The sequence below is a fragment of the Mastomys coucha genome, unplaced genomic scaffold (genome assembly GCF_008632895.1).
Source record: "Mastomys coucha isolate ucsf_1 unplaced genomic scaffold, UCSF_Mcou_1 pScaffold7, whole genome shotgun sequence".
NCBI classification, from domain to species: domain Eukaryota; kingdom Metazoa; phylum Chordata; class Mammalia; order Rodentia; family Muridae; genus Mastomys; species Mastomys coucha.
In genome coordinates this window covers 31,596,902-31,609,874 of record NW_022196913.1, presented here as the reverse complement: position 1 = coordinate 31,609,874, position 12,973 = coordinate 31,596,902, and positions in this window count along the sequence as shown.

The following is a 12,973-nucleotide window of genomic DNA, read 5'->3' as shown; positions in this document are numbered from 1 at the left end:
ATGCCTTATGTAGTATACTTAATATTTATTTCATCTTTAATCTGAACCTAACCATTAAAAAGGTAATTAATCTTATGGATCCAGGCCCCTACAGATGTGCAGCAGTCTCTGTATTAGCCAGAGTTCTCTAGAGTCACATAACTTATGATACCTGTCTCTATATAAAGGGAATTTATTGGAATGACTTAAAATTTACAGTCCAACTAACAATGGGCAGCTATGAATACAAAGTCCAAAAATCTTATAGTTTCTCTGTCCCCTGAGGCTAGGTGTTTCAGTTGGTCTTCTGAATAAGCTGGAATCCTGAAGAAGTAGGCTCTAACAGATGTCCTGGCAAGTAAATGCGAGCAGACAAAGGAAAGAGAGCCTCTCTTCTTTCATTGTCCTAACGTAGGCCTCCAGCATTAGATATGGCCCAGGTTTAAATTGTGTACCACCATGCCTTGATTTGGAACTTGCTCTGACCTAGACTAGTCAGAACTCAAGAGATCTGCTTGCCTCAGTCTCCTGCCTGGGCCTAAGCTTTTCATGGCCAATATGCTTTAAGGTCATCCTATGTCAAGATCCAGGTCAGTATCCTGGGTCTTTCAGTTGTAAGATCTGGATCATAGGTGTGCCCTCCATTTCTGGATTGTACATCCTTCCAGATGCAATCAACTTGACTACCAGAAATAGTCATCATAGTCTCCATGTGGATACCCTAAAAAGTGTCTGTATGTGTGTGTTTGTGTGCATGTGTATGTATGTGTGTGTGTGTGTGTGTGTGTGTGTGTATGTGTGTGTGTGTGTGTGTGTGTGTGTGTGTGTGTGCATGTGTAGGGCTGACTATGATCCTGTTGCCTCCCTGTGTATCCTGTAAACCTAGTTGGGCTGCCTTGTCTGGCCTCAGTAGAAGACGATGTGTCTAGTCCTTGCATGACTTGATGTGTCAGTTCAGGTTGGCAACCATGGTGGACCTTTCGTGATCAGAGAAGAAAGGGAAAGGAAAATAGGGGGAAGAGGTGTGAGGTTGGACTGGAAGGAGAGGAGGGAAGAGGTGCTGTGATCAAGATTTAAAGTGAATAAGTGCTGAATTCTGAGAGGGTTAAGTTCTAAAGATCTTTTAACAAATATAACTGGAGAAGATATATTCATTGAAATCACCCATCCTCAAATATTGAAAGCAATAAAATATATAAAAAAAGCAACCATCCAAATATAGTAAGAATATATATTCTCACTATAGAATCCAGGTTTCCCCCAAATCATGATGCTTTCTGTTGTATCTTTTTGTCAATATAAAACAGAGTCATCAGAGAAGAAAATTCTTCCATCAAATTGACCTATAGGAAAACCTGTGGGGAATTTTCTCGATTGATGCTTGATGTAGAAGGGCCTGGACTACTGTGGGCTGTGCATTATCTTGCGTGGTGGTTCCAAGGTATATGAGAATGCAAATTGAGCAAGTCAGAAGCAGCAAGCCTGTTCCACTATGGCTCTGCCTCAGTTCTAACTTCTGTGTTCCTACCATAAGTCATGTCCCTGACTTCCCTTCATCATGAACGACAACAACTCTAAAATGAAATAAATCCTTTCCTCCATTAGTTTCTTCTAATCACAGGACTTGAACTGTACCTGATAGAGATTTTGGTACCAGAAGCAGTTTCTGAATATCATGCTTTCCCAAGTATATTTTATGTGTGACTGATATGTATGTTTAAAATAAGTTTAGATTGATTCTTTCCATTTTTTATGTGAAGAACTTTCAAAGTTTAAGAGGAGTGCAAACCAACTTATGATTTCAGTTTTTCATTTCATAAAATTAAATCCATGTTTGTTTACAATTCATTTTTCCTTAAATTAATTCTGTATATCCTCCATGACAGTGATATAATGAACCTTAAGATCATCTGCAAACAATTCTCTTGTTGGTACAAACTCATAGAGACTACACAATTCAATACTGTATGATGAATAAGTCAAAAAAGAAATTGAAAAAGATGAAAAACAAAATTTAAAAAATCTTGGGACAAAATGACATGGGGAACACAACAAATCAGGACCTCTGGAGGGTGTTCAAAGCAACCATATGAGAGAGAGATGTGGTTCCAAGTGTCTACATTAAAGTTCTTAAAAAGAAGGACCAGAGAGATGGCTAAATTGCTAATATTTCAGAGTACCCAAGTTCAATTTTCAGCATCCCCATTGGTTCTCAAAACCATATACAACTCCTGTCCTAAAGCACCTGACATCCTCTTCTGCATCCAATGGGCACCTATTTTCAAATTTGTAACTGCTGTAGTTTTTTTCCTGCATGTTTGTTTGAACCTGTAGGATACTATACGGCATTGTTATACAATACAAATGTAATGTATACTCATCAAAATCTTTGGTATCACAGTGTTCATGACTGCAAACAAATATTATAGTACAATCTAATTGTAAATAAGCATCTACTAGGACTCTAGGCTAGAATTAAATTAACAAGTTATAAAATCATGAATATTTCCGAAAGTTAGTTTTACTTGTTTCTTCCAAAGAGAAATGTCACATATTCTCCATGTGAACTTATTTAGCTCTAGACTATACGCCTTTGTTATTGTAATAATCATTTGTACCTTGAGAGGATGTGGAGGAGTAATTTAGGAGATTCTGGTCCAACTAAGGCAGGATATAGCTGAAACTTGTCATAGAACATGACAGCAATGGACTTGTGACACTAGATTTGTAGGCAAGAAAAGACAAAACTGAGGAATTCCTTGAAGCTTGTCTCTAGGTTCCACAAAATCATCAAAGAAGGGCAATTTGTAACATGTTTGACTCCTTAAAAGGCAGACACAACAGGACATTGTGTGAACTGAGGAATGTATAGCCTAAATTTCAAGAGATCTTGGGCTTTTTTTAGAGAAAAAGACATGGGACTGTTCACTGAGGAATGATGAAAGCATGTAATGCAAGCAGCCTCAGAGAGAGGCTGTGTGCTATAGGTAGTGCATATTGGGAGGCTGGGCTATCCAAGCCCTTTAGAGCCAAGAAGATTCCATTATATGCTCTACATACTTTTTCGAAGTGACAGCATTTGCTGCTTAGCTCCCCGGGTTTTTTCAGCCTTTGGTTGGTTTGTTTGGAATAATCACCCTTTCTATGTCCCATTTTTTCCTTTCGCAACACCATTGATTTCTTTGTGATATTTCATATTGGAACTAGATACTGTTTTTGTCTCATCAAATTTTACAATTTTGAGATTGCTTTAAGTCTCAGAAGAAACAATGGACTTATATATAGTGTAAACACTCTGAGAGACTATGAGGGCTCACAAAGGAAATCAATGGACTACCTATTATGGCAAGCTTTTGAAGTAAGGGGGAGAGAAATAGAAAGTCATGTCTTTAAAACAACATAGTGATGGGAAACTGGAAATGGGGGATAACATGTGAAATGTAAATAAATAAAATAATCAGTAAAAAATAAAATAAAATCACATAGTGGTATGTTAGTATATAAGTCACTTTTATATTGTGGTTGTAAAATGCTTTGACAAAGGTAACCTAAGGAATTAAGAATTGGGCTGGCAAGATGGCTCAGAGGATAAGATTGCTCTTCCGAAGGTCCTGAGTTCAGATTCCAGAAACCACATGGTGGCTTACAACCACCCATAATGAGATCTGATGCCCTTTTATGGTGCATCTGAAGACAGTTACAGTGGATTATGCTGGAGCAAACAGGCCAGAGTGAGCAGGGCTGGAGTGAGCGGTGCCAGAGCGAGTGGGGCCAGAGCAAGCAAGGCAGGCAGAGGTCCTGAGTTCAATTCCCAGCAGCCACACACATGATAGCTCACGACCATCTATACAGCTACGGTGTACTCATAGACATAAAATAAATAAAATAAATCTTTAAAAAAAAAAAGAATTTATCTTGGCTTATGATTCCAGAAGGATTAGAATCCTTATTGCCAAAGTGGAGGCATGTCAACAATTGGGAGGTATGGCTGCAAGAACAAAAGGCAAAGAGTTCACATCTTCAACAGCAAATGTGAAATAGGGGAAAGTGGTATTTGGCAAAGCGTTTAAATCATAATGCCCACCTGTAGTGATCTACTTTCTTCAGTAAAGGTATTGCCACCTAAAGTCTCTCCAGACAGCATCTTTAATTGGCAATAAAGTATTCAAATTCTGAAGTATAGAAGAGGCTTCACTTCACTTCATAATTCAAACGTTGCATTATGTTTACATCCATTAAATTTATGATGGTTAATATAAATTGTTAATTTTATATTATTTAAAATCAACTGTGAGAAAGAATTGAATGAATATGGGTAGGCTTCAGGATCTGTCCATTATGCTTGGGTAGAACCATTTTTTTTTGGAGACAGTTTCTCTGTATATCACTGGCTGTCCTGGAACTCACTCTGTAGACCAGGCTGGCTTTGAACTCAGAAATCTGCCTGCCTCTGCCTCCCAAGTGCTGGGATTAAAAGAGTGGGGCACCACTGCCCAGCAGGGCAGAAGCATTCAAGGACAAAGGGTGTAGAGCAACAGGATTATATTCCTCTGATTCATGGTCCTGGAATCACAAAGAACAACATTCTGACCCCCTCTACCAAGATAAAAATGTCTCTCCAATATGCCTTACAACACACTGTTCTATCATCTTGATGTATATCTACTACTATGGAGCTGCCTTTGTATTGACACCTCCCATTTCTTGCTCTTGCTCAGGGTTAATGGTGGACTAGGTCTTTTATTATCCTTAAAACTCTGTCTTTTTACCTGTATCCTTGTGTCTGACTAGTTCAGGCTTGGACTAAGGCCATATCCTGTTTGTGACCCTTACTTTTGTCTTGAAATTTCCAGAGAAAAGATAATACTATTCACAGGTAAAGGCTCTCATTGTGCACAATCTCATAAGTCCTGTTAGTTTTATGTTCAAAGGTGATGCTCTCCAACTCTGTTATACGATATGTGTCTCACCAGGATACCCACCCTAAACTCGACATCTTTTCGTATAAAAGTAAACTGTATTATACTTGGTGGACATGAATTACCCACACCATTATTTTTGGCTCAACTGCAGTCTTTCATACCAAAAGCCTCTATCCATACCATGCGACTTACCTCTTTGAAAAATTTTATCATCTCCGTAAATTAATATTTACTTTTTGCAATATTCCTCAAAATAGAAGAATTTAGCACTGTAATAAATATTCAATACATTTATAATTTTATAATGGGTTGTCCAGCTAAGAGTGTTATAAGGACAAACCTTCAGACAACATTGGATACTTCTTTAAGAAATTACCTGGAATGATTCCCATCCAATGACAACTCCTACATCAAAGTAGGTCATTCACTGATAAGCTATGTACATTTTTAATTCTTCAATGAAATCTCCTCTAGATTCTAAAGTCAAGACTTCCAAAGCACGTATAACATCAGCCTTCTGTCATAATTTCTCTATGAATTCTGATTGAGGCCAACCCAAGTCTGGAAACTCTTTCTTTTTTCCAATTTCTATTCATGCCATCTCAATTGTCTATTACTTTTCAATCCCAATTTGTATTCCATTCACTGCTACTGAGATCCACAGAAGTCTCCCCTGTTTCCATGCTGTATTCCCAGCAGGATAAGACATAATCTAAAGAATCCCTTCCTGCAAAGCTCATACTATAATAATGTCAAAAACTGGCTTGTTTTCCAGGCTCATGGCAGTTGGGAACTGATGACTATCTAAGGACTACAATCAGCCAATCCCTACTTTTCAAAGTAATGAACACAATGACAAAGACGTATAGCATTATGGAATTTAACATATATATTCTCAAAAATTCCTTGAATCTTTACCTAACAATGGTATAAAAAAACAGTAGCTGATGTACTATTCAGTCTTCAGAATTGTCTTGGCAGTGTATCTCCCATCACAACTAATGGCAAAAGAGCAACAGCGGCCTCCAGACATCTGTTGTACCTGAAATATGGAGACAGAGATTTAACGTGAACAACTGAATGCAAAAACAGGATATATAGAACAGCAAATAAGGTATATGTCTAGTCAATTAAGAGTAATCCCTGACTGGGGAAAGTAGTGTGAATTCCTTCTAGATTACCATTTCATTGGAATATGTGAGACTGTGGAAGCAAAGTCCCACTGGTAGTAATAGTACATTACAGAGCTCAGAATATGGCAGTATTTCAGTCCAAATAATCTTATACCCTATATGGTTCTCAGAAAAAAAATAATTTATAAAACAATGGAACAGATGTATCTATAACAACTCCTGAGCCTAAGGGTTAGGGGCTATTGCAGAAGAGGAGGAAGGATTATAAGAGCCAGAGAAATGGAGATTGCTGTAAGAGCTTGCTGATAGAGACGCAAAACTCATGAAGTATCACCATGCCTTCCTAAACAAGGTATGAAAGAGGAAGCTTGCTTTTTTACTATAGCTTTGAACTATGTTTAAATCGCTTCGTGTTTAATGGTAATAGCAAATCAAATTTATATGGAAATAGTAGCTATGGATCTTAAACATCAGAGCCATCCTTTAAAAAATGTCAATATGTCATAATGAAATCTATAATTGAGTGGAACCTGTCCGCAGCTCCACGGGTCTGGGTTCTCTCAGCCGGAGGTTTGAAACAGAGACCAAGAAAATAAGTGGGATCAAGAAACAAAGGAAACACGGAAGCCAAGTATCATGCGTATCAAGGCTTCAATTTACTTAGGGACATTTTGAGCTTTTATAGGCACAGGTAAGAACTGAAACCGAACCTTCAGGTACAAGACATATGCATAACATAAACACTTCAGCAGACTTCAGATGCCAAAGTCTCTGGCAACCCCAAGTCCCCAAGCAGGTAGGCATGTTCACAGCTAGGTGTAACTTCCAGGCAGCTCATCTTCAAAAGCTAAGTGTCAGCCGGGCGGTGGTGGCGCACACCTTTAATACCAGCACTTAGGAGGCAGAGGCAGGCAGATTTCTGAGTTCGAGGCCAGCCTGGTCTACAAAGTGAGTTCCAGGACAGCCAGGGGCTACACAGAGAAACCCTGTCTCAGAAAACAAAAAAACCAAAACAAAACAAAAAACAAAAAACAAAAAACAAAAAAACAACCAAAAAAAAAAAGCTAAGTGTCAGTGTGGCGGGCTATTGTTTAGCCCCGCAGGTGGCCATCTCTAGGCTGTCAGTAGGAGGCAGAGCTGAGGCAGGGGGTTGGGGGGGTGGGGACAACATCTACAATTAATGCAGAAGATAAAAATTTGAAACTTAATACTAGACAGGTGTGAAAAAAAGACACACCCAAAGCATAACATATATTGAAGTGCCAATATGCATACCATTTTTTACTAAGGTCAGGGTAATGGTAAACAAAGAGGCAATGTGACTTAAGCACAACAAGAAGAAACGCACACATAAGATAAATATATTTTAGACATGAACTGTTGTTTTGACATTGAAATAGCATTCTAAATGTTTAATGGAAAAGTGTCATATAAGATAAGGGCATGTGCATATGTGCATGCATGTGTAACAAGGATAACCAAGGAAAAGGAAGCTATTAAATTATGAATACATGAGATTAAGACTTGAAAGAGTTTGGAGTTAGGTTATCTAAGAGGTATAGAATGAAGAAAAAAAAGAAGAAAAGTATTCTATTTCAGTTAAGACATCTTTAAAAATAATAGACAAACAACACACACAATGATTCTTATAAAATATCTTATGATACAGGTTCATCTAATATTTTTACAGGCTTGAATTTTTACTTTCAGGTAATAACAAGTACAATATAACTTGACTTATTCAGCATTCAAATTTAATGCAACCAAGCTCATGGTTTAAAGCTGTTATCCTAACACTGAAAGTAGACACAAGCTAATATTTAAATAAGAGAAATAACAGAAGCTATTATTTAAATAAGATTCATGTAAAAAAATCTAATAACAGATAAGAAAGATTGACCATGTTCAGCTTAGAATCTTTCTAGTATTTAAATATTGTTAAATATATGTGGATCAATAAATGCGCTAGAGTAAACTGAACTAAACAAATCATGTGTCCATATCTACAGATTCAAAGTAAAACAACCATTCATGAAAAGGTTCCTGAAAAACTATCAATAGGAAAAATATACTTCAGCATAGGAGCTATGCATGACATACCTACAGGAAACTTAGCAATAGATATAGGAAAATGAAACTATTTTGTTTAAAACCAGTAGGAAGACAAGAGCATTCATTTTCTCAAGTTCATTCCATTTATTGTTTGAAGGTTTTTTTATCAATATATAATAGAATACAGAAGACATACAAATCTTAATAGCAGAAGTCAAACTATCTTTATTTGCAGATGACATGATTCTAAAATTAGACTCTCATAGGTTATAAATACTACCACATATCAGCAGGATGCAAATCAACATATAAAACTAGCAGTTTTTCTATAATGAATTCTATAGTAAAGTAGTGAAGGAAAAATCCATAATAAACATTTTTCTGATTTGATTCAAAACTCATGCCACAAGAAATATTAGAACCATTATTAATTCTGGAATATATGACCAAACAAATCATAGGCTATAGGAGAAAAAAAGTATCATCACTCTACTAAATGTGCATAGTATTATGCCCATTTGATCCTGGTGACTTTGAAAGACTGAATTTAGAAATTTGGAAAAAGCATGTTAATGGAAATGCATTATGTATAACCTTTACTTAAAGAAGGCATAGGAAGTCTCTGCAACAAGCCAGGAATGTGGACTGGTCAGTTCCAGGAACAGGATAGTGGTCAGCTATTAAGAAGATAACATTGCCCAGAATAAGGAACAGGACAGCGGTCAGCCATTGAGAAGATAGCATTGACCAAACCACAGGATATTGGTCATCTAATTAGTCCTAGGAGCGGTCAGTCATTAAGAAGATAGCATTGACCAAACCATGTTCTTCTAGACAATGAGTGTGCAGGATGACTACCTTGTGATCTGGCTCAACTAGGTAGTGGTTTCCTTTAGAATTTTCTATTGTTCTCATGCTATGTATCCTTGGTCACCCCATAACTCCCCTTGGGTTGTGGTTTTTCCCTTTAAATTCCCCTCACTTCTTGTGTTCGGGGTCGAAACCCTCTGGCCTGCCAGGTTATGAGTTCTACCCAGGTCTGGCCTGAATAAACCTCATGTGATTGTAGCAAGTTTGGTCTCTCATGAGTTGTTGGGTGGTCGCGTCATCCCGAGACTTGAGTAAAGATCTCCCCAGTTCTGGGGATCTTTCAACTTGAGTGCATCTCTCAAGCTTTACCAGAGAAGTGTCCTTTTGAAGTAGATGCAAATTGCTGCTGAGACCCTCAACTGGTCACAGTGCAAGAAATAAAAGTGTAGTGCTTAGCACTAAATGAGACACCTATTGCTTATCCCTTTCTCCCCAAACTCAGTCATCCTTATGAAAAGGGAGGTGGAAAAATTGTGAAAAACCTTGGGCTGTGGATGAATATAATGAAACATTGTTTTCTAACATGGTAAGGCCATTACAGATAAGAATTTCATCAGGTGTGACAGAAAGTAATTCACAGTCAAGTGGGTGACCACAATCCAAGGGTATATAACCAGAACTAATTGAACTTGATATATATTTTTTATAACAGAAATGAGGAAACATAGTTGGGTGGACAGTGAATGTAGGATTTGTGGAAAGGAGAGGGGAATGAATATGAAGAAAACAATTAGTGAAATCCCTTTTTTAAATTTTTATTGGTTAATTTATTTATTTGCATTTCAAATGTTATCCTTCTTTCCAGTTTCCCCTCCACAACCCCCATATCCCATCCCCACTGCTTCTATGAGGATGCTCCATTACCCACCCCACCACTCCCACATCATTAACCTAGCATTCCCCTACACTGGGGTATTAAGCCTTCACAGGACCAAGGACCTTCCCTCCCACTGATGCCAGATAAGGCCACCCTCTCCTACATATGCAGCTGAAGCCATGGGGCATCCTTCCATGTGTATTCTTTGGTTGGTGGTTTAGTCTGTGGGAACTCTGGCATGTCTGATTGGTTGATTTTGTTGTTCTTTCTATGCTATTACAAACTCCTTCAGCTCCTTTAGTCCTTCCCCTAACTCTTCCATTGGGATCTCCGAAGTTGTTGAAGAATTAATAAAATGTATTTTAAAAATAAATAAATTCTGAAAAATTAATTATATCTTCTAAGGAAAATAAATTAGGAATAAGTCTAAACAGAGTGATGAGATATATATCAGCAAATTAGCAAGCTACAAAATCAGGAAGCTTTCCTAGATAGTAGAGATGATCTTCCTTCTATAGCAATAACAAAATAATATACATTGAAAGTACCTCTAAAGATAAAAATAACTAGGAGTAAATGAGGTTTTAAGATACACCTCAGCAAGATACATTCTAAAATTCTGAAGAAATAAGTTAAAAAGACAGTCAGTGGAACCTGTTCATGATAATTTCATGCAGAATTTATATTTAAGTATTTATATTTCAACAAATATCTAAGGATTCAATGCAGTCTTCATGAAATATAAATGGCATTTTTCTGAACTAGAGGATAAATCTAAAGTAAACAGAAACACATGAATCCTGAAGCCAAAGGAATCCTGAATAAATGGAACAATTCTGGATGCATTAATATAAACATTCTGAATGGAAAAGGAGCCATAGTAACAATCAAACAAAATACCATGGCACTAGTAGAACAGACTTGTATACTGTCAAAGAAAATAGACAATGAAGAAAGAAACTCATGATACGGATCCACTAGTTTTTCAAAACATGCCAAATATACATTGGAAAAAATAATGCCCTTGCTAACAAAGAATGTGGGTAAACTGTTCATGTAGATGTAAAGAATCACTGTACATATTTCATGAAATATATCTCTTAGAAAATTATTAAAGAGCAGGTGACCTAGCTCATTGGATAGAGTGCTTATAATAAAATCAAGAGGGGCTGTGCCGTATCCATAGACACAAGCAAAATGTCAGGTATGTAGTCCTAGGGTACTAAACCCATCAGAAGAGAGGTAAAGTTAGGAGGATCTTTGGATCTCTATGGTCAGATATGCTAGCATAATTGGTGAGCTCTGGGAAGATGAAACATGCTGTCTGTCATAATGAGAATAAACCTATAAAAGCTATTGAGTGACATGCTCAAAATTATCAGCCTCCAAATGAACAATCAAACTGATGAGTTACAATCACTCACATAGTTACATATACTAATATATAATGTAATACATATCCACACACATTCATCACATACAAAGACATACAACATTATTACAAAAAAGAAGTGAATGTAAAAAGCTCAAACTCAGAATGAGGAAACAATAGTCGCTGTGTTGCCGTTGTTGCTGTTATTGTTTGTTGCTTTAAGAAAAAGTCTCCTAAGTCAGGGTATCTGGGAACTCACTCACATAGTAGTAAAGATGAGTAGATCTCTTCATGACCCTGACTCTACCTGTCATGGTCTTGAATTCTAGGCCTGTGGAAGCCAGAATAGTCCAAATGGTACTGAGTATTAAATTTAGGTTTATAGGGAAGCTAACCATGAATTGTACCATAGGATTTACATGTCCAATTATCTTTAACATACACAGTAAATTCAAAACATGAAAAATATAGGAAGCAACAAAGGCAAGTCCTAATAACTGGACCTTATGATTGTAGTTTGGTTATGACAGTTCCTCTTTTAGAAAATACCATTGACAAGATTATTAAAAATGACCAGTACCATAACCAAACATGACTGAATACTAAATAGAAAACCTCATAAAAAAACAATTTTGTTCCAATAATAAACAGTATGATCAACATGGTGTCTAGTATAAAACACTGAAATCACATAAACACTGTATTTTCACTGTTACACAATGAAAATATAACTCTATAAACTAAAAACAACTTGCAAATCATTCTTACCAAGGAATAAAATATCAAAAGAATGAGAAAGCAGAAAAACCTAGTTAAGTATAAAATGTATCATTTCAAAATTAGCAGCATGCATCCACAGATATAGTGAAAGGATAGTCAATAGCATAGAATTTTAAAAAAAAGAAAATTTTGAACTCTTTGAATAAGGAAATAAGAAAAAAAGGACATAATGAAGTAAGTAGCAGCCATTAGAGAAAGTAAAAATCAGAAATTAGTGAAATTTAGAACTGGTTCTTTGGAAAAAATAAAATTGTGTAAACTTCTAGTTGAGCAACAAGGTCAACCACTATGTTTGGTTACCCACTCTAGTACCCACTTAGTTGCCCACATGATAATAAGATTCTGTTACTGAGGACACCACATATTTAAGTTACAGGACATGGAAAATTGAAGTGGTAGAAAACTAGAAGCTTTATCTCTACTGGATACCTTCCATAGCCCTGGAAGGTGTTATGTAAGCTATCAATGTAGAAATGCAATCATGAACTGTTGCCAGCTGTGAATTCTGTGAGCTACAGCAATGATAGGTCTCTCCCAAGAAATGCCCCTTTGTACAATACTGGCATGACTGTCATGGGGGTAACTAACTGCTTTCTGATTGGTTTAAGTCCCTTTCCACAAATTGAAACCTGTACCTGGCTCTAATATCAGGGTACCTCTCTCGAGACACACAAACACATACTGGGAAAGGAGAATTTTATTTTTACATAAGCAACACTCTTTCCACCCCTACTTTTTAGTGCATACCACCATGGTGTCATAGGCTCAAAAATGAATCTTGTTTTCTTTTGGTTTTGTTTTGTTTTGTGAATTGAGCACTTGTGTCTCTTTCTAAGTCTCCACCATTTTCATAAGCCAGCTGTTTTGTAAACATGTGGTCTGCTGTGAGGCATCTTGCAAATTCATGTCCAGAAAGTTTAAGTTAATATCCTAGAGAACCTTGGTTAAGAAACCATGGTTAAGTTGTTTAAGAAACCTCATTTAACTACAGGATGCTTTGTTTCAGTTTGGTTTTGAAATCAGTGGGTTAATCAAAAGACAAGTAGCA